This window comes from Catharus ustulatus, chromosome 2, assembly GCF_009819885.2.
Source record: "Catharus ustulatus isolate bCatUst1 chromosome 2, bCatUst1.pri.v2, whole genome shotgun sequence".
NCBI classification, from domain to species: domain Eukaryota; kingdom Metazoa; phylum Chordata; class Aves; order Passeriformes; family Turdidae; genus Catharus; species Catharus ustulatus.
Window position 1 is genome coordinate 69,072,697 of NC_046222.1, and position 27,214 is coordinate 69,099,910.

Below are 27,214 nucleotides of genomic sequence, written 5' to 3' on the forward strand. Positions count from 1 at the left end.
TCTCCCATGGGTTTGCCCAGCTGAAAGGACCTTGTGGTTTTCCTGGAGGTGACTTCACTTTCTATGCCTTATTCTATTCCTTTAAGAAGTGCCTACCTTAAAATACCTGTGATCATCTTGAGATTAATAAGTAGTGCTTGAACAGCTTCCTTCAACAGAGAAGTAACATTATTAAACTTGAATGTAATTTACTGAAAGAACATGCATTTACACTAAGGAAACAATTTTATTTCCCCAAAATAATTACTTATTACTGTCCATGTGTTTCAGAAAAATCAGAGTCTGAGAAACAAATCCAGCTTTGGATCAAATCAGACACTCCTGAAAATGACATCAGTATAATCTAAGTGAGTTATCCACATACCAGTTTAAACTGTAAGGGCTTTTATATTTCTGAACTGCAGGTTTTACTTTATGGCAAGTTATTATACTGTAAGTACACAAGAGACAACATGATGCGATTTCAAAGACTAATCTTGGCAGATGCTCAGAATTGAGATTAGTTGTGAATTCAACAGAATGTGTAGTTTGCTACGCAATGCTGTTGTTCATGAACGACCTTTCATTTTATTTAAAATATGCATATACATAACTCGAACACAGTTTTGAAAATTAAAACATGCTAAAAAACTGAACTGCTGTACCAATTTTAAACTAACAGATAATGGCAAAGAAAAAAGTTGCTTCAGATGAATGGCAATAGCTGACAAAGCACTCTTACCTCATTTTATTCTATGTATTAATTAAATGTTTTAAACATTCAGTTACTTCTAACGACATGTTGTTATGTCATAATACAACAGACTTACAGGTAGATGAACCACTGTGCATATTACCATGGGGTAGATAAAGCAGTAGGGGATGTATTATTGGCTATTGTATTTAATTCATTCTACAGAGAATTAATATCAAATAAATAATAATTAATCCAGATTTTCAGATAATTTAATTAGCAGTATTCAAAATATTTGTGGCTTTTAAATACCATGTCAACATGATGCAGTTTGCATAAAGAAAATTATAAATGCCATTATAATTTAAAAGAAGAATTTCCTTATACTACTTGTAGTGGTCTAAATGAAAACAATAAATAAAGTAACGATGTCTGATACCGTTTTCTAAAATTCTTCTGTAAACAGTTTAGACCTCAACTACCGAACTCTGTCTCCTGCGCCACATCACTAAAAATGGGATGATGACCTGATTAAATAGCTTTGCTTTCACTATTTTCAACATTTTATGACAACCTTGAAGACAATTACAAATGTCTAACAGGGTTCCATAAATCTTCTACTTCCTTTTCTCAAAATAGCATAAGATGATTGCAATTACAATGTCTTATGTACTGGTCACATATTTCCTACCCAACAATTTTCTGAGTAATTTAGTGGAATGTAATTTAAGTAATAAACATTGCATGTAACCACCTCTTAGCTCTTGGCTTATAATGTGGAGTCCCTCAGTCTTTTTTTAATGCTGCCTACCGCATTATATTTCTTTTTTTAGAACTTTTAAAATCTGGAATTCAATTTCATTATTTAACAAATATTATTATTTAAATAAGCTGATACGTATTATTTTAATGTAGCAACTTTTTTCTCCGTCTGCCAAAGAAGCCAGACTGGTAAAGAGATAGGACATAAGCAAGTTAAATAAACAAATTATCTGAGAGATGTGGACATTTTAAAAGGACTTGTTAGTTCCTTTGCTTACTTTACTTTCTAGAATACAATCAAAATAGTTCTGTGAAAAAACAAGAAAACTCGCTTTTCAAAGACAATGATGAATTTCTAAGGCAGAGTGTAAGAGACTGTATAAGGCTGTTGGCAGTGGGCTGGATGATTGGGACAGAAGAAGAGCTCTCTAAAGCCAGGTCTTGGAACATGTGGTTTATTGCAAAAGGGCATGGGTGAAAGGGCCCTGCCTGGAACTGCCACCCGCAGCTCGGAGCAGGGCCCTAAGAAAGCAAAGAGTAATAGAGCAAAGAGTAAGAGGGTGGTAAGCGACAGAGGTAAGAGCATGGAAAAAGGAAAAGCTAAGAGTAAGAGAGTGAGGTTCCCGTTACAATACAATAAATCTTCTTCTGTGTAGAATATTCTAATTTCCATTAACCAATCTAATACAAGATACAAATCCTACAGCATTTACATACAGCCTGTAAGAATCATTACATTACCATACTATGTTACACTTTAAACCCTAAAATCTACTCTTTGGACCCCTTCTGCCAAGCTAGCAGGGTCTTCTCTGACCTTTGGACCTGATTGCAAGCAGAAGGCATTGTTCTATCAAGGGGGAATTACTTTTGGCCGACCATCCTATTATTTAGTAACTAAGGTTTGATATCTCAAAGACGGCTTTCATTTTAATCTCGCTTATGGTTTCCACATTCTCAGAATCTTTTGCTAGGCAATCATATCTATAAGGTTTTCCTGATTCATCCTTCCCAACAGCAGAGTGAACTAGCAAAAGCAGTATCTTCCATTAGGGTATTATTAACTGAAAAAGCAGAGAATATTTGGATTATATATTGCTTCATCAGCCAATCCAGTGTATCTCAAGTAGAAAACCCAAGTGTCAAAAAATCAACACTTTTTTTAATGCGCTAATTAAGCCAACTCTGCTATATTACTTTATTCATACATTTACAAAGGCTTTGAAACTATCCTTGTGAATGTCACAGAATCCGTGACTTTGTATTGCCACCTCTAGATCAGAGAAATTTATTTTGTCTTAATAAGAAAAATATAAAATAGAGGAATACAGTTTGCAATCTGGAGAGCAGTCAGCAATTAAATTTTAGCCATCAGAAGTGGCTAAAATATGGATGAACTTCTTCCAGACTGGGAAGAAACAAAGCAGATGGCAAAGAAAGCAGTGTGCAGAACATTTGAGAGGGAGGGTTTGGAAACAAGGTCTGAGATGAAGATGAAATTTTTAAATTTTATTTTTAAAGTAATACTGAGGTGTTAGAGCATGATCAAAAAAAAGGAAGTAAAAGTGAAGAACATTTGTGTTTTACTGATTAGACGGAATAAATTACACAGTCAATGTAATGATAGAAAGCTTATAGCACCATAAGATTTAATGTTTCTGAAAACTCAATAAAAGAAGTCAAACATTTCTCAAGGACAAATAAGCAGTATTCCAGGTACATGTAGACCACCAAGACAAACTTCTCTTTTCCAGAGGCAGATACTGAAGTGACTCAGTATCTCTCTTTTGTCTGGGAGGTTCTGGAAAAATCCTATAGTGAATTTTTTGTCCCATTTTTTCCTTAAAACTTATAAAATGAAAACTTTTAACTCTCTTACACTTGTAGACATTTCTCCAGAATATAAACATCAATTGCTGCCAGAATATTAAAAAATTGTAACTTGGATAAAATAGGAAGTATAACTCGGTGATATAAATGACAGTTCTTCCATGGTCTCATTAGTACTAGAGATATTCAGAGGAATTCTAGAACTCATTTTGCAATCTAAATCTAAATCATTGATCTTTGCAAAACCCGAATCAGAAACATAAGGATTCAAATGTAACTTTTGAGAACGCCACTGTGACATGAAAGTAGGAACAGGATTTCATTCTCGGTTTTTTTCACAAACAGGACAAGTAGCTTTCAGAAGAAAGCCTAATGTTTTAGGAGAGCCAAATCTTTTACAACTCCTATTGATGGTCCCTTTGAAATAGTGAGGGAGAACAAATCCTTTTGGCATCTTCGTTTAAAAAAATATCTGGGAGTATTCATTGCATCTCTTCAGGCTCTTCATATTTTGCCAAATTTTTGACTTCAAAAGAAAATATCTGATATGGACTAAATAAGACCTGCAGGATTTGGCATACAATGAAAGCTTAAAGTAATAAAAATGAAGAATATATTGAGTACAATTTTACTTGAATTTCTGCCAAAAAAATAAAATTGTGACATTTTCATATATATTTTATTTGGGTCACAGTGTCTGCAAATTTATTTGACAGATTATAGCCCAGAGAGAACTGTAACCATGTAGGAAATGATGAACAAGCATTTTCCTTCTGACAGGGACCATGTACGCTGTTTTAAAAAACACCAAATCTCAACCATCTTTGTTATTAAGATAGGCTTTTTTTGTTAACCCTCAACTTGTTCTATCATTTTTCTGCCCTAGGTTGAGGTATATAAAGCTTACAGGTCTCTACCTCCACTGGTTATCATTTTTTGAGACAATAGATAGAAACAAGCTAGGGATGACTCATTGTCCTCTTTTAAACGCCTAAGGGAAGATGACAGGTCTCTGTAGATACTGATCCTTCTCCACAGACAATGAAAAACCATGGAGTGATTAGCTCAAGCATGCATGCCCAGTGGGTGACTAGAAACCAAGGCAGATTACAGTAATTTCACGATTATAAACTGCACCATTTTGACTAAAATTTTGGTCCGAACCCAAAGTGCGGCTTATAATCAAGTGCGGCTTATATACGGACAAGGAACAAAAAGTTGCTGTCCTAGTTTGAAGGGCAGGTGTCTGCTGAGAAAGGCAGGAACTTCTCTTTGAAATGGAGAATGTAAACCCCCTCCCTCCAAATTATTGTAATTTTGAAATCAAGGGGCTCTCAGGCAAAGATATGGGAATTAGGAATAACAGTTCTTTACTAGGGAAATTAAAATAGAAATACAGTACTACAAAGAAACAAACTCCAAACCCTGACAAAGTCAGAGTACAACCTGACACCCCGTCAGGCAGGGTGTTGGTAGCAGTCCCATTCAATGGTGGTTGCATCCTCCTGCAGTGACAGATGTGGCTCAGTTGAAGCAGTACTCCTGTACAAGGTGCAGTTTCTCTCCGGAGGTCCAGTGGTGATGTGGAGAAATCTGGTTTTCCTCTGGAGTCCAGTGGAGAAAGGGGTTACCTTAGCGTCCCAAAACCTCTGTTTTCCTCTTGGTAAGAAATGTTGGGCTCTTCCCCCTGGCTGGAGCAACTTCCAATGGGATGCAGTAATTTTATCAGTCACACAGTGATACTCAATGGCCATTAGCAGAAAATGACTGGTTGGAGGAAGGATGGGTTGTGAAAAGATAAAGAACAATGCCCTGCCTGGTTTCAATGGATGGCCCATTATCAGAATATCTGCCGTTGAGATAAGGATCACTGCCCCCACCCTCAACAGATGATGATAGAATAGATACCTTTTATCATACTCTGTATTGTAGCGTGCGTCTTATAATCAGGTGTGGCTTATATATGGACGAAGAATGAAAAGTTGCTGGCACTCGGAAGTGCAGCTTACACTCAGTGCGGCTTATAATCGTGAAATTACTGTAATTCTACCCCTATTTGTTGGCAGTCCCTAGAAGTCTTGACATCCTTATATCTCAGTGAATAATTTAAGATAGGAAATGCATTCAATTTCCTTCATCTGTGTTTCATTTCTAATCATAAGCAGTCTTTTATGTTCTACTCTTAAAAAAAGAAGAAAAAAAGGATAATTTAGAAAGTATTGCTTAGTCTATAGATGCAATATGACTTTCTTGTGTGTAGCACTGTATCAATTAATTTTTGTTGCATATTAATGACAACTTGAGTTACCACCTTACTAATTTCCTCAAAAATGGCAAGTTCAGCTGAAACATGGACAGTTTGACTGTTCATGGGAGTATGAAAGGTATTTTAAGACATTTTATTTCTCACTGTTCTACTCTGATTAAATTTATAATATATTCAATTATTTTTCCCAAATAGAGGCTGTTTTGCCTGCAATGGTTATTGGTAATTCTCCCTGCCTCCAGTCATAATTTTCTCCCCTGTTCAGTTGAGGAGAATGGCTTTGATAGGAAGCTATTATCCAGACAGGGTCAACTCACCACGATACATTACACACACACATGGATTCATATCTATTTTCTCCCTTCCATTGTTCTTTTTTAATCCCTCTTTGCTACCTGTTGAAATGTTAGGGAGACTCCTCTAAGTAATTCCACATGTTGGTTGAGTTCATTTTCATGAAACTGAGTTCTTTCACATTAGTTGTTAATTTGGCCACTTTCTATGTTATTTATTAGAACAATTTTGATTGCTGTCTAGTTCTGATATTGCCCCAGATATTTTCTAGTCCAGATTTTTTTTAAGTAGACACATCATTTTCACCACAGTAAAATAAATGTATATTTAGAAAAACTATCAAATTAATGAACCTCCACAACTTAAGGTAAGAGGTCAAGTAAGTGGTACTGTTTAGTTTGGCAAAATACAGATCAACCTTAAAATTAAATTAGAAAGTGGTAATATTTTGTGCACATGTAATCATTCATGTTATATTACGTTGTTTTCATTCATTTTTGAAGGGAGACACCCATTTTGAAGGCTTATTTGGCTCTGTTTATTTAGAAATGAAATATAAGTATTGAAATCTATTGTATTTTAAGTGACTTATGTGGTTATTGTTGTCAGCATCAGCCTTATTCCTGAGGGTTAATGTTGTGATATTGTGTTCCCTATTTCCTCTGGTATTTTGATAAATGTTAAGGGAATACTGCAGAGAGAAAGTGCAATTATTGCTCAGGAAGAAAAAAGTGCTAGGAAAAAAAGAAAATGTGACTGTATAGACAGTCAGTGTGTTTATATTGTATTGTAAGTCAACAGTGTTTCTGGGTCAAAGACCAACTCAGTGACATGTCTGTATGGAATTGCTTGAAAGTCTCTGCATTTCCACTTTGCTTCATTTTGGGCTTTTACCCTTTGAAGCACCTGATGGTCAGTCACTTTGATATTTATTTTATTTTATTTTATTTTATTTTATTTTATTTTATTTTATTTTATTTTATTTTATTTTATTTTGTTTTAGTTTCGTTTCATTTCATTTCATTTGTACTTATTATTGTTCCTTTTTATGGAGGGAAGCAACTTTAATTAAAGCACTTAATGTGTTCTAATCGACTCTGATGAGCAAAAGTAAGACAAAGGTAGGGCTTGAAGGGACATCAGAAACCATTTATTATTCAATCCAACCCTGTATAGAAGTAGGATCAGGTGCACTGCTGCTGTCTCTGACACAAGCCTCTCTAGGTTGTTCTGTAAAGCCTGCAGTGAAAGGGATTCTGCAGTGTTCCTAAGAACATTGCTCCAGTGTTTTACAATACCCATATGGCAGTAAAAATGATATTAGAAAAATGTCATCAATGAAAAAGGCGTAGAACATGAAAGATCTTTCAAGGGGCAAAGTAACTTTGTCCAGTGGGTGCTCTATAGTTTCAGCCATAAACTGAAAAGCAAAAAAACAATCTCAAAACCCCCTCCTCACCACCTTTATTGTAAGGATATATATAAAGAAATATACAATAAAATGCAACTCTGCAGGACATGACTTTGCAAAGAAAAGAAGACTAATATTTGCAATTGTACTGTATTTGGCCAGAAATAGTGATGTCAAATTCTTCGAACTAATTTTTTATCTGAAATATCATCCTTATAACTGCAGAGTGCCCCTTAAAAGCAGAGACACTGATTCAGTGTCGAATCAGAGGAGAAAATACTGCCTACTAAATTACTAATACTATTTCTTGTGCCATCTAGCTTTTGCTTGGCTGCTTTCCACTTGAACTGACCTTAACCTTTCTAAGCAATGAACACCAGTCAAGGTAGTAGTAAAGCCAATGTAAATGGTGGCCTTGTGAACACAAATTCACATAAATTAAGGTAATTAACTGCAATTAATTATTTTTTAATATTTATCAATTTTGTAATTCATTATCCACAGAAATGGTTGGAAATAATTTTTAATTAATTCTGTGAATTTGAGGTAAAATTAAAAAATAAATGTAGAACAACTTTGCTTCTTGCATCTCTTTTTGACAGGTATGAGACAGTACTGAAGATGACAGATGACTAACTAGTTGGCCTGGAGGTCTGGAACAGATCCAGAAACATTATGGTGGTTTCCAAAATAAGCAGGGTTGAAATTTTGTTGCTTAAATATGGAAGGTCATGCAAACTATCTATATTATGATGTCTTTGCAAAAAGTTTGGAAAAATCCTGTGGTTCTAAATATTAAGTACTTAAGAGTGGGAATTTGGTGTTGGGGCCAAATCCTATCAAGTTCGAGAGTTGTGTCTGAACTAGAGTTTAGGTCAGCTATTTCCTTGTAAGAGAAACAGGAAGAGGTCAACTCTTCTCACATCTTTCACTGCCTTGACATTTTCTCTCCAGTTAAGTTCTACTTAGGCTTCCAGTTTTCTGGGAAAAGCTTTGCCTGTTGTTGCCAGTGTTAACTGCCTAACACTTAAAGAACTCTGTGATTTTAACTATACTGTAATTTCTTCTTGACTAGTAGAGCTCTCTAGCAATCAAACGTACTCTGCAGATTTAACTTAGTGGATATCTGACCTATGTAACTTTGACATGCATTAGAGAGAAATGTTAAAAGCACATTTGCAACTCTTTGAATGGTGTTCAAACACATAATTTTTAGAAGATGGGAAGCCAAAAGTTGGAACTACCTTCAAATGTCACTCTAGCTGGATTAAAAGGAATGATAATGTTCCATAGTTACTCTACAATTGAAACTGGATGACCTAGAAACCCTGTATATAGTTTCATACTGATGGACAGTCTTTTTTTTTCCCCAGATTCTTACTATTGTCTGATTTATAAAAAAATAACCAGTCTTAGCAATTTTTTTCTTCATAGTCTAATATTCATACAGTTGTTTAAATTAAAAAATCACCTATTAAAACTGAATACTACTTAAAGTTGTTTATGGAACTTGCAGTTCTGCTCATTTTGATGAGTTATTAATGATAGTTTAACATTTAAAATATTGATTTGAGCTTTTAAAATACTTTCTAGGATATAATGGTTTTTTTTGTATATTAATGTCTTAAACCTTTTCTAAACTTTGGGATAATGAAAGTAAGTGCTGATACTAAGGAAGACTTTATTTTTTTCTCAAAAAAATGTGTTTCAGTGTGTGCTTTGAAAGAACATAAATGTATAGAGCATTCTTTACTTTCCTTAACATTACACAGTTCGTATCTTTTCAACAGAGGCTATAAATAAATATATCATAAATTTGAATGCCCTTTAACTTGAAATGTTGTGATATTTAAACACAGATTTCTGCTGTATCATGTCTTCGGTTTACATATTAGACATCCCCTGTCACTATGAAACTGGTCCATTGATGTAATACTAAAGTATGGAAAAAATTTACTGTAGGGAGTTAAGGAGATTAAATTTCCCTTTTGAATCAAAGACACTTTTCAGTTTCACAATATTTAGACAAGAATACCAATATCTCTTTGACTACTGTTATGGATTGCAGAGACCACAGAGGCTGAAACATATACATGAAATACTGAGTCAGATTTTCTAGCCTAAAGATTAGAGCCCACACTGAAGCTTTTCAACACAGCACTAGCACTATTGCTGGACACCCACAAAGCTGTTTGTTTTAAATCTCAAACATCAGAGCAAGCCCCAATTCTGCCTTTCCTTTCAATTCTCCCACCGTTATCTCTTCATGTGAGGAAGTTGGTTGTCTGAGGTGCTTTAGACTCTAAGCCTCAGTTGTCACAGATACTACCGTGACTTAACGTGTTCTATCCAACAGTTTCCGATTTTGAGGTCTCTCTTTTAGAAGGTGCCTATTCAGGACCTCGTGGATTAAGACAGAATCTGCTCTTCTAGGCCTGCTGACCTAAACACACTTATTCAAGAGGAATAAAATAATCTAGAGCTATGAAAGACGGCTCTGTTGCCTTAAGTTTCTCTGTCGGCCAGAGGTTTTTCTAATGTCAGTATTGTCCTCTTACGAATTCTGGCACACATAATTTTTTTCTTGTAGTTGTTGTTTATGCTAGAAAGATGGAAGTGATTTTCTAGAACAACATAAAGTGTTCATAACATTGAAGCAAAATTTACAATACGAACAAATATTTTTTCTTCAGAATTACAGTAATTTCACGATTACTTAGTATAAGCTGCACTTCCGGGGTGTCGGCAACATTGAGGTCTCTGTCCATATATAAGACGCACCGGACTGTAAGCTGCACTTTCATTCACAGTGTGGATCCGTGTGCAACTTTCACAAAGTTACCAAATAGTAACAGAATTGCAGGAACGCAGCGTTTACTGGCTCAGCCCTGCTCAGGGTGGCCACCAGGGAGCGGTCCCAGCCCCGCTCTCTGCTGCCGCCAGGAGGCAGGGGAGCAGCGTGTCCGACCGGTGTTGCCGGGAGGAGGGAGAGGGGCGTCCCTGACTGCTGCCGCTGGGAGGAGGGAGAGGGGCTTGCCCGACCATTACCACCAGGAGGAGGGAGAACGGCATGCCTGGTCGGTGCAGCTGCCGCACCCCCCATGGCCTGGTAGCGCTGCCTCTGGGCCGCCACTGCCCCGCTGCCCGGGGCCGCTGCTGGCTCGGACTTCCGGGTTGGGAAATTTCCAAAATTTGTTCATATGTTGGCTGCTCCTGAATGTACGCCGCACTTCCTGTTTGGGAGCAAAATTGTAGTCAAAATGGTGCGGCTTGTAATCGTGAAATTACTGTACGTTTTTCTCCTACGGATACAATTATTCTGTTTATTAATATAGGGAAATTTAGGAATGAACTGGACTTACCAAAGTGTGACAACATGCTCATGAAGTTTGCCCACTTTTTCACATATGATAGTTGTGCATGGAAAAAGCTTTCACAACATTAATCCTTTGACATATGACCTTTATCCTCCACTTTGCATCCTACAGGACGATGAGTATAGTTTTAGCAGTTTAAACCTAATGAATGCTGTTTCATATTTATTATGCATTGATACTAGAGTTTATATTGGAAAAGACATAGCAGAATGAATTTTCCCTCTGGACATCATACTATAAATGAAGATCACATCAAATAAAGGAAAAAATATGTTATTTTCTTCAATGTCCCAGCATTTAAATCAATACAATTTTTTTTTTGTTGGACTCTCACAGTCATCCCTTGAAAATAAAAATTAGTTTCATAATACCCTCTCTTTGTTAATGAGACACTGTATTTTCAGTTTACATTTTTATCCTGTCTATTTAGATCTATTTTGTTAAAACCTAAATCATAATTTGGTTTATATTGTTCAGTTTAGTTTACCTATTCTAGCCATATCTTAAAGAATTTTATTTTCTAATTCCAGTTGATAATTTTATCTGTACTTCAAATTATGGATCACTTGGATTATTCCCTCTCAGAATGAACAATGCTGCAGAAATCTGAGTGGATAAGGTTTGTTTCCTTTATGTTCCTTTGGGGGTTTATTCCTTCTAAATTCTTTTGAAGACTGAATAGGTTACAAAACCTGGAGGAAAGAAGGCCAGCTCAATGAGGTTTCAGGCTTCTTTTCAATTTGTCACATTCACTAAGACAGGACATTATTGTAGAGGCCATACATTTGTTTCAGAGTATTATTAAGAGCATTTGGATTTATACATGTAGTACAGATTACACGTCTTGATTTTTTTTGAGACTATGTAAAAATTAGGTGCTTTTACCTTGAACTGTACCTTAAACTGTGATTTATACTGCCAAGGTAATGCGCTAGCAGGGTTTTCATGATCAAAGCAGAATGAACACCTCACAAAAATCTAGAAAGAACAACATAGAAGCAAATCTCTTCCTGTTTTACCAGAGAAAATAGATGCATCTGTGAGAATTTTTAGAGAAGATTAATGCTGAGTAGGAAGCTGAAGACTATGCCAGAATTTAGGGCTTTACAGTTGAAAGCTCAGAATGGATGGAGGTATGGAAGTGATTCTTACATCTCTTCTTAACCACGGGGGCTATGCATGTTGTGTGTCTTCCTATGTGTCTTATGTATTCTGGAAATATTGGATCTCTTTGTGGAAGAAGGAAAGGAATTATTTTCTGACATCTTGAGGCCACTTGTCACAAAAAAAAAAAGGTACAGAATTGCCTTAGGAGTGGAGTCTCTGGGAAGACCAAAGGATGCGTATTCTCTGTGTCCACCTTTTTTTCCTCCACATTTCCACTGAAAGTATCAGAGCATACTTGCCTATTTCTCTATAGAGAAAATGTGGTACATTCAGGTACATCATTACATGTGCTCACACAATTTTTCCCTCTTGTTTCAATCTTTACCCTTCCATAAACACTTGTACTCTCATTTGTCTTCAATGGGCTTTGCACTTATTTTCTTTGATTCATACATATCATGTTCATTTTACCAGAAAAGCAAAAGACAGGGATCTGCAGCAAAAGAAAGCGGAATATGTCTTGTTCAGAGTTATCAGATTGTAAAAAATGTCGTCTCACTGTGACCTGAGTCTGTACTGGCAGCAGTGATCCATTTAGGACAAACTAACTTAATTGAGAATTAAAATATCTTTGGTAGTTTTGTTTTGATTTAGAATCTTCTCACCTGAAAGACGGAATTATTTAATCACTCATTCTCCTTCCTATTTATTAGGTGTTTCACAGGGTAGTTATTCATCAGATCATGAATCTGAGGAGTGTTTTACTTAAGTCTCTTTTTGATTCTTCTTTGTGTATGCATTTGGAAAAATACACAGTCCACATTATCTTGACCATACTTTTCATCACAAAATTCGTCAGTGTTATAAATGCAGATTTTCTATGTGAGACCTTTCATTGTCAGTTACACTAAGATTGGTTTTAAGAAAGTTAAGTGCTTTTGTTTGTGCTCTTTCTGTGCAACCCTAAAATTTTGAAAAAATAACATTTTAAGAATGTGAGTCATCTGATGAAATATGGATGTCTAATCTAGGATGAAACAAACTGTTCTGTAAAAGTTAATCCTTCTCTCTCAATAGAACATAAAAAGAACTGAAGATGTCAAGTTCAAATGTACATATTTATCATGTAAGCGTTCACATTCAGCCAAATGAATTCACAGTTGTGAAGACTGTCTACATTTGAGAGTGATTTAGATTTTGTACTGTCAAATATCATTTTACTCCCACAGGTATGTGAAATTTGTAGGCACTTTCTGTTTGTAATGCTACAACATTATTAGTTATTTCCTTACTAAACTAACTAACTAACTAACTAACTAACTAACTAACTAACTAACTAACTAACTAACTACATAAATAAATAAATAAATAACAGGAATTCCAGAAATAAAGGTGGAAAACCCATGTCTTAGTTCGTCAAAATCTATTTCTAATCAAGAAGAAAGGAACTAGTCACCTTTCTGCTCTGACTCATCCCTTCCTGATTGCAATACTGTCTGGTTTCAATGTGATGGTAAGAGAATTTTAAAAGAGTAGCAAAGTGAAAATGAAGAAAAAGAAGTAGTTCTTCATCTAGCATGTATTTAAGCTGTCGGGTTTATTATCACAAAATGCTGTGAAAGCCAAAATTACAAATGGGTTTAAATACAGTAATTTCACGATTACAAGCTGCACCATTTTGACTAAAATTTTACTCCCACCCAGAAATGCAGCTTCCACTCAGGGGTGGTTAATATGTGAGTAATTTTCTGACATTTCCAACCCCGGAAGTGCAGCCGAGGTGCTGAGCCGAGCACCTACCAGTAAAACCTGGGACTGGGCAATTGTTACAAATTGGTTACTCTGTTGCACGGTGGGTGGAGCCGGGCTCCGTGCTGCTGTGGGAGCCAGGGGGCTCCTGGGCTCCTTCCCCTCCTGCCACCGCCATTGTCGGTGCCAGCGAGCTCCATTCCCGCCTCCCACTGGCACCATGGGTACCGGCGGACTCCGTGCCCCCCTGCCACTGTGGGGCAGCACCAAGCTGGGCCACCCAGCCCCATCAGCAGCCCCGAGCGGGTCGAGCCCTCATAGCCTGAGCCAAACCAGTAAACACCCTGATCCCGTGATTCTGTTACTAATTGGCAACTTTGTTGCACGTGGGTCCTTGCTGCGAACGACAGAGTGGCTTATAACTGGGTGTGGCTTGTGTATGAACAAAGAACAAAATGTTGCCGACACCCGGAGATGCGGCTTACAGTCAGTGCAGTTTGTAATCGTGAAATTACTTTACATAAAATTAAACAAAGCAAAGCTTAGACACATTTACAAATCTGAAGTTCATTAAAGGCTATCAGGCACAGTGAGGTGGATATTGTGCTAATGATGTGGGCAATTGAAGCTCTGAAATCCTGGAGCTATACTTTATTAAAAGATGGGAGAATTATAAGTTATATTTGCTTTTAAAAAATTTTTGCTCAACCAGTGTTCTACTCAATTTATAAGGAGAGTGTTTCTTTTAAGAGTATCGTCAAACTCAGAGTTCTCCAAATGAGGGTGACATGGACATTAGAACCATGTAAATTCAGGTTTAATAAAAGGGAAGAGAAAGAGATCAAGGTGAGGACAGAAATTCAAAAATCATCAGAGACTAAATGCAAAACACTCTGGTAGTTCAAGTGCTATTGAAAAGTATTTAAAGAACAATGCAACCAACATGCATGGTCAGCACATGTTCACAGAGGGAAAGTCATGGAATATCCTGAATCATAGAGCATCCTCAGCTGAAAAGGATCCACCAGAATCATTGAGGTCCAACTCCTGATGTCCTACCTAACTAATTGCATATTCTTCTATGGTAAGGCCATCTGTCTAGTGGATGAAGGAAAGGCAGTGGTTGTAGTTTTTTCTGGATTGTAATAAGACTTTTGATACTCTTTCTCTCAGAAACCTTCTGAACAAATTGTCCTACTCTGAGAAGGAAAAGTACATGGTCCATTGCGTGAAGAACTGTGTGAATGACAGGGCTCAGAAAGTTGCTGCAAATAAGGCTGCAGCTAGCTGGAGACCAGCAGTGTTTCCCAGGTCTTAGTTCTAGTGCCAGTCTTGTTCAATACATTTATCAATTACCTGCATGCAGGTGGAATGCACTGTTAGCAAGTTTGCTGCTGATGCCAAACCGAGAGGTGCTGTTGACACTTGTGATGGACAGGAGACCTTGCAGAAGGATATGGGTAGATTGGATCAGTAGGCAATCATCAGAGGGATGAAATCTTAGAAGTCAAAATACTGGATTCTGCACCTAGGATGGAATAATGCTAGGCACAAATATGAGTCAGGAGAAGTGTAGATGGTAAGCATCACAAGAAAGGGATCTGAGGGTGCTGGATGATATCAGGTTAAATATGAACCAGCAATGTGTTCTGGCAGTTAAGAGAGTAAATCACATCCTAGGGCATATCAAACATAGCATCACGAGGCAATCAGGAAACAGGATTACCCCACTGTGGCCTCATTTGGAGTGCTGTATGCTGTTCTGGTCCCCAAAATTTAAGAAGAATGTGAAGGTCTTTGAGTGTGTCCATGAGAAGGCACCAAATCTGGTGAAAGGGTTGGCAGGAATGTCCTATGAGGAATGGCTAAAGACTGAGGTTTTGAGGTATGGAGAAAAGGAGACTGAGGGGTGACTACATCGCTTTCTACAGTTTCCTGAGAAAGTGGAATGAAGAGGGGGTGCAGATCTCTTCTCTGAAGGTTCCAGAGACTGGACTTGTGGAATGGCTGAAAGCTGCATCAGGGGAAGACAATGTAATTTTATGTTGTCATAGTTCTGGCATTGCAAACTGAAGCTTGTGACTTAATCTTAAAGCTAAAATGAATATGTGGGTCTAAGTGATCTACTCATCCAATATTCTTTGGCTGTTGTAGCTTTCTCCTCTCCATTTTTTTTCTGTCCATTACCATGACAGAGATAAAAATTGGCAAAGCAGGAAGGCATCTATTTACTTATGTAATATTGTAAAGATTTCTTATGGAAGTCTAGTTTGCTACCTTCATGGAAACGTGTAGCAGTGTTATTGACAGGAGGATTTTAATTTTTCTTTTTACATTTTGTGAAAAATAATCACCTTTCTAAGTGTTGGAAGTCTTAGTAGTCAGTTGTCGAGTGCTACTGGAGAAGAAAGTTGAGTACATATAATTTTCTGCAAGGGTAATGAGATCTGATTAACAAAGTTGAAAAACTGCCACCAGGAAGCTAAAGGAAAAACTGTAGAAAAATTGATTTCATGTCTGTGTTTCAACCGGCTGTTGACTGGGTTAGATTATGGTCTTGTAATTGACTTTGGTAACATAATTTAGTTGTAGAAGTTCATTTTTTCTGGATAGCGTCATCCTTGGGGCAACATACTAATACATCATCAGTTGTTGATGAACACTAATGATGAATCACACTAATATATCATTAGCTCTGTCACACAGGTGACTTTGCAGATTAATTTCATTGGAGAGGTGACCCGTGCTGCTGATGTATTACTCAACAGCTAATTTTGGCAAAAAGGGGTCTTCCATAATTTTAAATTCAAATGTTATTTCATTTACCTAAAGCTTAATTAGTATACCTTCAAATAGTATAACCAACTGACCAAAGTAAGTGTTCTCCTGGAAAATGTGGACCATTGTAATGAACCAGGATTACCCTATATAGTTAAGATTAACAACTATCTTATACTACACAAGCTATAACTGTGAAAGCAGTGAAATGCAATGTTTCTTAAAAGTATTGTCACACTTTTAAAAAAGAGTGTTAGAACCATGGTGCCAAATAGCCCTATTTAGAACCACAAAAGAAGGTAAAACTCTGTAATACAAGTACAAAAATTTTGCAGTGAAATAGAACACTTGCTACTACAATTTCCTTTGCATTTTTGAACTGTGATTGCTAGAGGAAATTTTAGAAAAGCAAAGAAAACTACTTGTTTTCTGAAACTTTTTTCCTCACGCTTCCTATCTATCTTATGGAAGAAAGAAATTTTAAAATTTGGAGAAAGATTGCTTAATTAATAGGATTGTTTTCTATTAGCCTGTCTTTCCATGCACTTATCCTTTGACCTTCTTCAAGTGGGACTCATTAACTTTCATCTCACCAGTAAAAACACTTCTTTTCCAGACAGGTGTTAGTTTTTCTGAACTCCGTTATCATGGTGCAAAGCATCCATGATACCTCCACATCTTAAGTGTTGTATGCAGTTCTGGTTATCCCCTTTTCAAAGAGAAAACCAGGAAAAGGATGAGAGTAGAAGGTCAATTTTATGATAACTTCTGTATGGGGAGAATGTTAAGAGGCTTAACCTCACTTATGAGGACATCTAGAATGGAAGGAATATTTGAAAAGCTGATGATAAAATTATCTAATACTTTTTCCCAAAGAAGAAGAGATGAAATTTTCAAGAACTATTTTTAAAACAACGATAAAAAATTATACTTTTCCTTTCAACACATTTCAGTCATATTCTACTATGGTAAAGTCACCCACCTAGAATTGGAACTGAGCACCACAGAATGCTGGGGAGACCAAAAACCCCAAACCATTGAGGAGTTAAGAAAAGACTTAAACAAACTGAAAGAGAATTCAGGTTGGGGATCCAGAAGTCTCTAATCTACTAGATTTTGGACAAGAATAAGAATTTATTCTACCCATGCATATCTTCTTTAAGTATCTGCTACATTAATGTTACTTGACTGAGACTACTGGACTTTCAATCAGACCTAGTAGCAACATTCCCAAATAACACAAGATTTCTAACTGCGCAGCCTTTGCCTTATACAGACACTTCTGGAATCAAGCAACAAGGGCGTGGGATCAAGTCTGACAGTAATTCTGTTTTGCCTACCTCCATTCATAAATACCAGGACACAAACTGTGGGAAATTGAACTCAGTTTTTGTCTCTGCTTTGTCATTAAATCTATATCATTTAATTTCCATGATCTCTGTCCATTGATTGTTTGCCTGCTGCAGTAACTATTTACATTTCTTTCATAAACATCCAAGAACTGAATTTAGTGTTATGTGAGCTATTGAAAAATTAAGTAATTGACTTTGGATTGTGAAAGCAAGAATATCATATATGGGTTAGTAATTATAAAAAATGGTCCCTGTAAGGAATTTTTCTTGTAGATTTCTTAAAAATTCATTAATTTTCAAAAATTCGTGTATAAATTCAACAGAAGTCATAGATTATCTACAACATTTTATTTTTTCTATAAGTTTCATATGGAACAAAAAGTTCTACTACTGTAACTCAAAAGCTCAAAACAAATGATGTCATGGAATTCCTTATTTATCTTTTAGCTCCTCAAACAAGACACTGTCTCTCTGCTACTTCCAACACTCATGATCTGACACAGAATGTACTTCCACAGAGGTCAGAGAGTCACTACCACAATGCCAGGTGCAGATTATGACCTGACTGACACAAATTCAGTCGTTTTCATTCCCCTAGTGTCTTTCCTGAAGTGTCTGTTTTCTACTAAAAAAAATAAGGTCTCTTCTCTCCACTCTGTCCTCTCCCTTACTAAACCGAGTACCTAGTCTGAACTGCAAGAGTTTATATGAGTATAAAAATGAATGAATAGAGTAATTTACAGTCACTCTTTCAGGAAGAATCAAACCTGAGAAAGAAATACTGCAGAAGGAGCAGATGGGGGTTAAAATTTAATGGTGTTGGTTTTATTGTTGTTTGACTCTTTCCTCAGCAATTTAATACAGTTATCCTGCTTTCTTATAATTCTATACAAAAGAATATGTTAATGGATTAAATTTTCTGTGTACGTGTCATATTATATTTCAGTAGTGGGATGTGTCATCATTCTCTCCAATAGTGTTATTCCAATACTGCTGTTGATATATTAATTCCAATATGAGGGGGAGAATCATGTCTCTATCTCAGAGAAGACATTTATTTCCAAATGTAGTATCTGTGAGAGAATGAACTGGTGACCAAAATACATATTGTATCTAACCTTCTAAATTAGTCTTCTTGTAAAATTTCAGTTCTTTGGTAGAGTAAGAGTTTGAAACAATTCATATGTAATCCATTAGTAATTTAAAAGTCTTAATATATGAAAATTAAAGCTGATTATTATAATATCTGACAGGAAAAAAACTCAAATTATGATCCCTGATAGTAAAGATAAAAGAAATCTGGCTTTTTTAGCTTCAGCTGACACATAATTTAAGGCAAATAAATAGAATCCACATCTGATGATAAAAGTCCACTGATAAAGAAGCTGTAGCAGCAAAGAAAAACACATCACTGGCCTTATCTCACCTGTATCTCCTGGAGTTTGACTTAATTTGGCTTAATTAGTTCAACCTAATTATGTGTGTTTCTTCTGCACTGAACGACAAGTACTTATTCCAGGAAGCCATTACTCCTGCCTGAAGACAAGCAGTATAATTGATTCTCTGAAAACTGTAATATCTGTTAATGTGGAAAGAACTAGGCTACCAGTCTAGACAAGGAAACTGTTTTTTTCATTGCTAAAATTAGGTAAAATAGATCACACTGTTTGACTGGAAAATTGTTGCACATTCTTGCTAACTAACTGAAGGGATCTAAAGACAGATGTCTGCATGAGAGCTGAGTATCAAAACCCAGAAGATCCTGTCAATATAGGAAGTATAACTGAATGAGATGATATTTTGCTAAACATAAATGTTTGTTTTTAGAGTGAACTTGATAACTCTTCAGAATTATAGAAGGTTCCTTGATCAGAGGATGCATTTCAAGCACCAAAATAGGAACTTAGAGCTCTAGGTTACATGCAAACACCTGTACACAGATTTTACACTGTCAGCAACCAGAATTAACTCTTATACGTGGGGTCAGTTCAGCTGCTGAAATACAGACACTTAATGCTATTGGAGACATCACAAGGCATCGTCCACACCGATCTGTCATAGACAGAGCAGGACCTAAAGGAGCTCCTTGGCCTTCTGGAACAACAGCGGGATATTAAGTGAGAATGATAGGTTATTATATGTCAAAAAAATCAGTAAAAGTCATGAGAAGGATGTCTCTAATATCACCTGCTTCTGACTTTCTGGTGTGTGATATCTGTGAGAGATACAGATCCTGTTTTCATGAGCTCTAAGTTGTACATGCTAACTGTGACTGTAAAGCAAACTGCAGACTGATATCTTTTCTAAAACCAAAAAATTTTAATCATGTATTTGCCTCCCACTTTTTCAACTACATCTCTCTTTCCTGCTGACTGCGCATTCTGAGTGAAAGATATAAATGCAAAATGAACTGCAAGAAAATGAAATTAAATTCTTCCTGGATATTTGATAGACTGAAAAAATAAAAATAAAAATACAATATTAAATTAAGCCTTGTTGAGTCTTAAGAACAACTTTCCAAACATTTTAAACTGGAGTGCTTTGGTAGGATTATAGGTCAGGAAAAGTCTTCCTGACTGGAGATCAGTAACCAGCTCTACTATACCACTTCAGCTAAACTAAATAAAATAAGAAGGGATGTTGCAGAGCAATTTGGAATAATCTCAAGGGGTATTACCCGTGAGATAAACCCACATGTTTTAAAAACTCTTACCTTTTACTGAACATCTATCAAAGTTCCTCTTTCATGAGGGAGCTGACTTTTTTTGAGTAAAAGAAAATTAAGTTCTTTGTCCCTTTCTTCCCTTCATCTTGTAGAAGATTTTATGGTTTTATCTCATAAAGATAAAAAGATTAGAAGAAACCTTCATGCTTGACAGTAAATATCATTGAAACTCAGCAGACGGTTTTTGGCTATCTTCTTGCCATCCTGAAGCATAATCTCAAAGATTTTCTGATGAAGTCTAATATCCTGTTTGGCATAAGAAACAAGTAATAATTGAAAATTTATTTATGAAACCTTTGCTACTACAATATACCTCAAAGTCAATAAAAGGTACAAAATAGGGTTAGGTATCTATGTGTTAACTTTATCAGGAAGACCAAAATATATTTAAAACTCCTTGCAAGGTAGATGGTGCTCCTTGCAGAAAGACTTAGGGGGCTACATAGAAGAAAAAAGTCTGTTTCTCTCAATGAATTTGATGAAGAAGAGATCTGTCTATCATTCAGTGCTGATACATAATGTATCCTCCATGTAATTCTTAGAGAATGCAGTTTTCTTCAGTGTGCCCACAGACAGTCTCATTCTCACTTCTACTTTCTTTTCAAGAAGGCTCCAACCCATTTTGGGTTTTTTTTAGAAGGATTTCTGTATCACTGATTGTCAGAATGAAAGTAGATGTTTTTGTAACTGTAGTGAAAATAAAAAATATATTTCACTGCCTTTCTGTGTCTTAGTCTGTGTCCCCAAACAGCTATTTTAAACTATAGGTAGAAATGGGAAGTTAAACATCTTGTGCTCAGTATTTCAAAGGAAACACATCTTCAAAAGTATCTGGTAACCTAAAATCATAGAATGATTTAGGTTGAGATATTAGACCTCTAAAATAATTCTATCCAAAAATGAACCTAGCACTGCCATGCCCAGGTCTAGTAAGAAGGTTCAATCTGAGAACATTATCACTTCAACATGGTGTGTCAACCTCATAAGCTAGCAATGAAGAGACTTTGGTGTTTTCAAATCCTTGAAAGAATATCTTCCATGACAAGAGGTTATCAGCAGAATCCTGACAAATTTTAGACATCTACAGTGAAGAAATCTGTATCTGAACAAAGAGGTCTAGAGTTCTTTTAAAGACAGAAACATTTGCATTGCAGAGTAAATTTAATCCCAAAATTTCCTTAATGACTGATTAAATAAATTTTAAAAAATGTTCCCCTCTGCCCAGTTGAGTGTGTAGCTGCATATTAACATACATAAGTCTTAGTGTGCCGGTATAGCTTGCGCACACTACTTTCCCTTCCCATGGAAAGCACATGATTTCATGGGTTTTTCTGTTTGCTTTGCTTTGTTTTGGGTAGATTGGGGTATTTTTTTGTTTGTTTTGTTTTGAGGGAAATTCTTCAAGATATAACCATCTCTGAAGATAGTATTCACATCTTGGTGTTCTTATGATTATGGAATATATCTCTGATTAGACTTCTGTCCTAATTATATTATGAGAATAAAAGTCTTTGATGACCACCCAAGAACAGAAGATGCCACAGAGCTAAAGTGACTAAATTAATCAACACTTAAATTAAATCTTAATGAGAAGGATTGTGTCATTTTTGGATGTAAAACTTAGAGTAACTCTTTAAGTCACTTGAAACAAATAACCCTATGACATACAGATGTTTTTCTCTGAATGGGGCTAATTGTTTAGTGTAACCTGACATGAAATATTCGTCATTTGGAGAATTTTGCTTATGCTGGACCCAGGCTCTGTGGGAACCTCCTATAGCTGTTGACTTTTTTCTAATATTGATTAAAAAGATGATTTAAGTTATTTTCAGCAAAGGGAAATTAAGAGCCTAGACATTACATTTTTCATAAATCAAAACTAAGCATGCAATGCATTTCAATTAAAAATACAACAAATTTTCCAAACATAAAGCTTCACTAGGCAGGATGAGGGTACATGGGTTCTTAAGGAATTTTGGTTTGTTTCTTTGTTTTATTCTACTTGATTTAATTGAGTATGGGACACCATGCTTCTGAATGTATTTCTAATGTAATTACATTTTTTTCCTAAATGCTTACCAAATTGATCAATGGAAATACCAAATATTTATGTGTTTATTTCCCTGATTATTTGTTTCAATGGCAAAACATTATTCAGATAGAGCTGGAAATGCAAGGTATTACTGAAATTACTATGGTTTACTTTTTTTTAAGATTACTGACACTTCACTTTTATAGCTGCTATGACTGCATCAGTAATGCACGCAGGAATAATTGTTAACTGTCAAGAACACAATGTATTTCTAATCGTATTCCATCAATGACATGTGTTTTACATTGTTAAATCATTTTGGCTGAAAAACAGAGGCTTAGAATGGAATATAAAAAGCCCATTCTTTCAGTTTCTTTGCATTATTCATAAATGCAGTACCTTGTCAGCACTTAGAGTGTAATCAAAACATAAATGTTGTACGAATATTTTGTGTTCAAACTGCATGTAAGATGTTCTTAAGTTACACAATACATTGCATTGTCTTTTTTATAGCCAGTATAAAATTTTAACTATGTGTGTTGTACGTTCTGCAAAAGCAAGGCTGTCTACTGTTTCCTTTTTGTTCACCGTTTCAAAAGAATGAGTTGAAATTGAAAAAAATAATAAAAAATCCCTCAAGAAAATCAACAAGGTGTTTTTATCCTTTACCATTGAATCTCATTCACACTCATTATGCTGTTACATGGTATAACTTGATATAATTTTCAAACTAACTCTTTTGAGCATTGGTTTGAGTGTTTCAGAGATAAATAACATTATGAATAAATAAAAAACTGCACCATGACAGTCTTTGTTTGCGTAGTGAAGAAAAGGATAATGAAAATCAGCTTCTGGATTCTAGCAGCTTAGAGTCTCACTATGTACTGAAAGCTGAAAAGAAAGTAAGTCTAGATTCCTGAGAAATTGTGAAGTAGCCAAGATAAAACAAAAATTGACATACTCCGATTCCAAAAAAGAAAGAAAAAAAAAAGAGAAGAGGGGATAGAATGATTTACAATTGAAGATGTGGTAAGTGAAGTTAAAAGTATTTTCATTGCCCCCCTGATGAACAGATTGCAGCAAACTTTTCCCTCTATTATACTATGTGTCTTTCTTGTTATCTTCCAAAATTTCAGCAGTAATACATAAATAACACCTTACTCTCTGGAGTTTCTTTAATTTTGCTTAGGGAAACTTTGATAAAATAAAAGACAACTAGAAAACTTAGAAAAAACCCTCAGTTTTAGCTGAAGGTGCAGTAGAATACTGTTTCTTGGAAGAAACTTGCTCCTATGCAGAAATTCAACAGAATGCAGAATTTTTTCTGAATATTTTACTTCATTGGATTATGAGAATCCATCTTTCTTAAAGAGTGTCTTTATATATTTAAAGGTTCCCAGCACCTTCTAATTTTAAGGCTGAATGAGCACAACTGTCTCAACCTTTCTTCATAGAAGAGATGATCCAGACCTTTTTATTTATTTATTTTTGTTTAATCCTATTCTGGACCTTCTCTAACAGGTCCATGTCTTTCCTTTGGCAGGAACTCCAAAGCTGAATGTAGTACTTGAGATGGGATCTTAAGAGAATGTAGTAGAGGGACAGGATCACTTCCCTCAAACTGCTGGCCATGCTTCTATCTTTGCAACTCAGAATACATTGTCTTTCTGGGCTGCTGTCATTTTTCGTCCACCAGGATCCCCTATTCTTTTTCATGAAACAGCTTTCAATATATTCATCCCCCAGCCTGCCCTGATACTGTGTACTTCCCCAAGCCAGATGCTGGACCTTGTACTTACCCTTCTTGAACTTAATGATGTTCATATGGGTCCGCTCCTCAAGCCTGTCACAGAGCCCTCTGGATGACATTCCATCCCTCTAGTGAAACAACTGCATCACTAAGCTTGGCGTTATCTGGAAACATGTGGGTGCTCTCAGTGCCACTGCCCATGTAACTGGTGAAGATGTGACCTAATGTTTATCCTAGTATGGACCTTGAAAGACACCACTCATTACTGATTTCCACTTGGATGCTGAACAGTTATCTGGAACTCACTGGACTCAGCCATCCAACCAGTTCCTTACCTATTTCACAGTCCATCTGTCAAACCCACGTTTCCCTGATACAGAAGCAAAAATATTGTGGGGGAACTACATCAAAGGCTTTACAGAAGTCTGGGCAGATGACATCCATAGCTCTTCCCTTGTCCACTGATGCATTAGAAGGACATTAGATTAGTCAGGCACAATTTGTACTTGGTTGGTTGTCTCTAATCACTTTTGTGTCTTCCATACACTGTGGCATGTAGTCAAGAGGGACCAGTTCCATTATCTTATAGGCCATGGAGGTGAGATTAGTGCTGAAGGCTGAAAACCTCACCTCATATCGGTGAGATGAGTGCCAGAGTAGTTTGTGAAAATGCTCCAACCACTATAATAACAAAAGTCTGTTTGGTATCATGATCACCAATGTATTTTAGAGAAAATAATCCATCTGTACTTCATCAGGTGCCTGTCTTCAAAGAAAGGCTAGAGAGTCTCTCAGGAATTCACAGGTGCCTAACTTCCACCATTTCTCAGCCAGGGAATAATGATAGTCATCTAAGATAGTAGCTCCAGCTCATAAGAAGTTGACATTGATTTTCCAAGATCTGGTATTAGGAGACTTCAGTCACTAAGGCAAGATGCGAGATGTCTGTGCTTAACTGAAGCATCTAGATTGTGGATTTCAGTCAAATATAGTCAATATACTTGCTTACCAGAGTTACTTTTCAATATTAAACAGTGAGCTTCACAGTGCCCTCTACATAACCACAGGAGTATCCTAGACATTCGTAAAAGTCTGGGAAATCTGGAAAAACCACATGTCTCTAAGTTAGCACACAGAAGTCAGGAAAGAGGTGTCAAGACATCACAATTATTACTAGAAACATCTGTCTGTAAAATTGAATAAAGTGTTATTTATTTTATAACCTTTAGCCATCCTGCAGCATGTTGATGATATGTATTTGTCCTTCTTTTATTATTTCAGTTTAAGTTTTTTATTTTCAGTGTTTTTATTTTCTCTATCTGACATTCCTTGACCTTGTGCAATACCAAATTTCTTCATGGGTTGAATCTCCATAGAGCTGGCTCCAATATTCTGGGAGTTATTGTATCTTTGTGATCTTTCTACATGCCTTCTGCTCCCCATAAATGTTGCAGTACAACTTTCCTGGCACCTATCCTTGAAATAGGAGTCAGACTGTGCTTTTGCCATGTCTGAAGTACATGTATATATTTAAAAATGTACATGTACATTTACTGAAGCTGGCTGAAATCTATACTTTTTCAGACAAATATCAACAACATTGTATGTTTTGGAGGGGTGTTTTTGGGTGGGTTTTTTTGGGTGTGTTTTTTTGTTCTTTTGTTTTGTTTTGTTTTTTGTTTTTGTTTCAAGAAGTTATGAAAACTATTTGAAAAATCCCACCTGGGCTATGAGTCACAAAAACTGTGTTAAACATTCTGTACTATTAATGACTAATTGCTAAAGCCAGCATACAAAATTTAAGCTAACACTGCAGGGTCAATGTTTTTCTTAAGTGAAACAGATGAGGCCTAGACTTTCCATCTAATAGACTTAACTAGAAAATCTGTAGTAAAACAATGCCTGGAATGAAGAAAGTGGTTCTATAATGGTTAAGCTACTTAAAATGAGAAAAGCTGGATCTCAAACACATTGTAAAGACTTTAAAGTATAAATAAAATTCCAATATATTTAATTATATGCAATTAAAATAGATTTCAACCTCCAAGGAACATTTTCTTTAAAACACTACTTACAGAGAAATAGAAAATGGTAATGACTTCTAAATATTCCAGTGGTATAATTTAAAAACAATGCAGTGAATTTATTAAATTTGACATGGAAGATACATATAATTAAATAGGAGAATGCTCATTTTGATTTGACTTTCTTTCAGAAGTCATGCATCACTGGTGCAAAGCAATTTTCTTTTTAGCATATCTACAGGAAAAATACAAATGTATGTAATAGCAATGACATCAGTTTCACTTATATAGTTTCAAAACAAACACATTTAGTTTTAGCTAGTCAAAGTAGGCTAATTGTTCCTATTCTATTCATTGGAAATTCACCAAGGAACAGGAAACAAAGATGAACAATATGTAAGATGGGTAGAAATATTCAGAATAATCCCGACCCTAGTGGTACCCATCACAGGAATGATTTTGAAATAATAATAAATTATATAATAATATTATTGAATTATCATTATGTTATTACTAGTAGTAGTAGTAGTAGCAGTAGTAGTAGTAGTAGTAGTATTAGTGTAGAATCATAGAACCGTCTAGGTTTGAAGGGACCTCGAAAAATCATCTGGTTCAATCTTTGGTGTGAAAGAGATCCTTGATGAGATTACTTAGCACATCATTCACTTGTACCTTCAAAAATCCCAGTGAAAGGCACTGTCCCATTTCTCCAAGAAGATTCTTCCTCTGATTGATTCTTCTTACTGAAAAAAAAAAAAAAATCTCCGGGAACAACTTTTACTCATTGCCCCTTGTCTTTTTGTGACTTACTGAGAAAAGAGTTTTTCTGTTCTCTTTGTAGCTGCTCTCTAAGTACTGGCAGACAGTGATGAGGTCCTCTTGAGCCTTATCTGGGGAGAAGAGACTTAACTCCCTCAGTCTTTCATCATAAGGCAAGTTTTACAGTAATTTGGTTATTTTGTGGCCTTGCTCTGAAGTCTCTCCAGTCTATCTGTGCCTTTTTTGAGTTGTGGGGTCAGAACTGGCCATACCTGATGTGTTAAGAGTGGAAGGAGAGAATATAAAAATCCGTATATCATGGAAG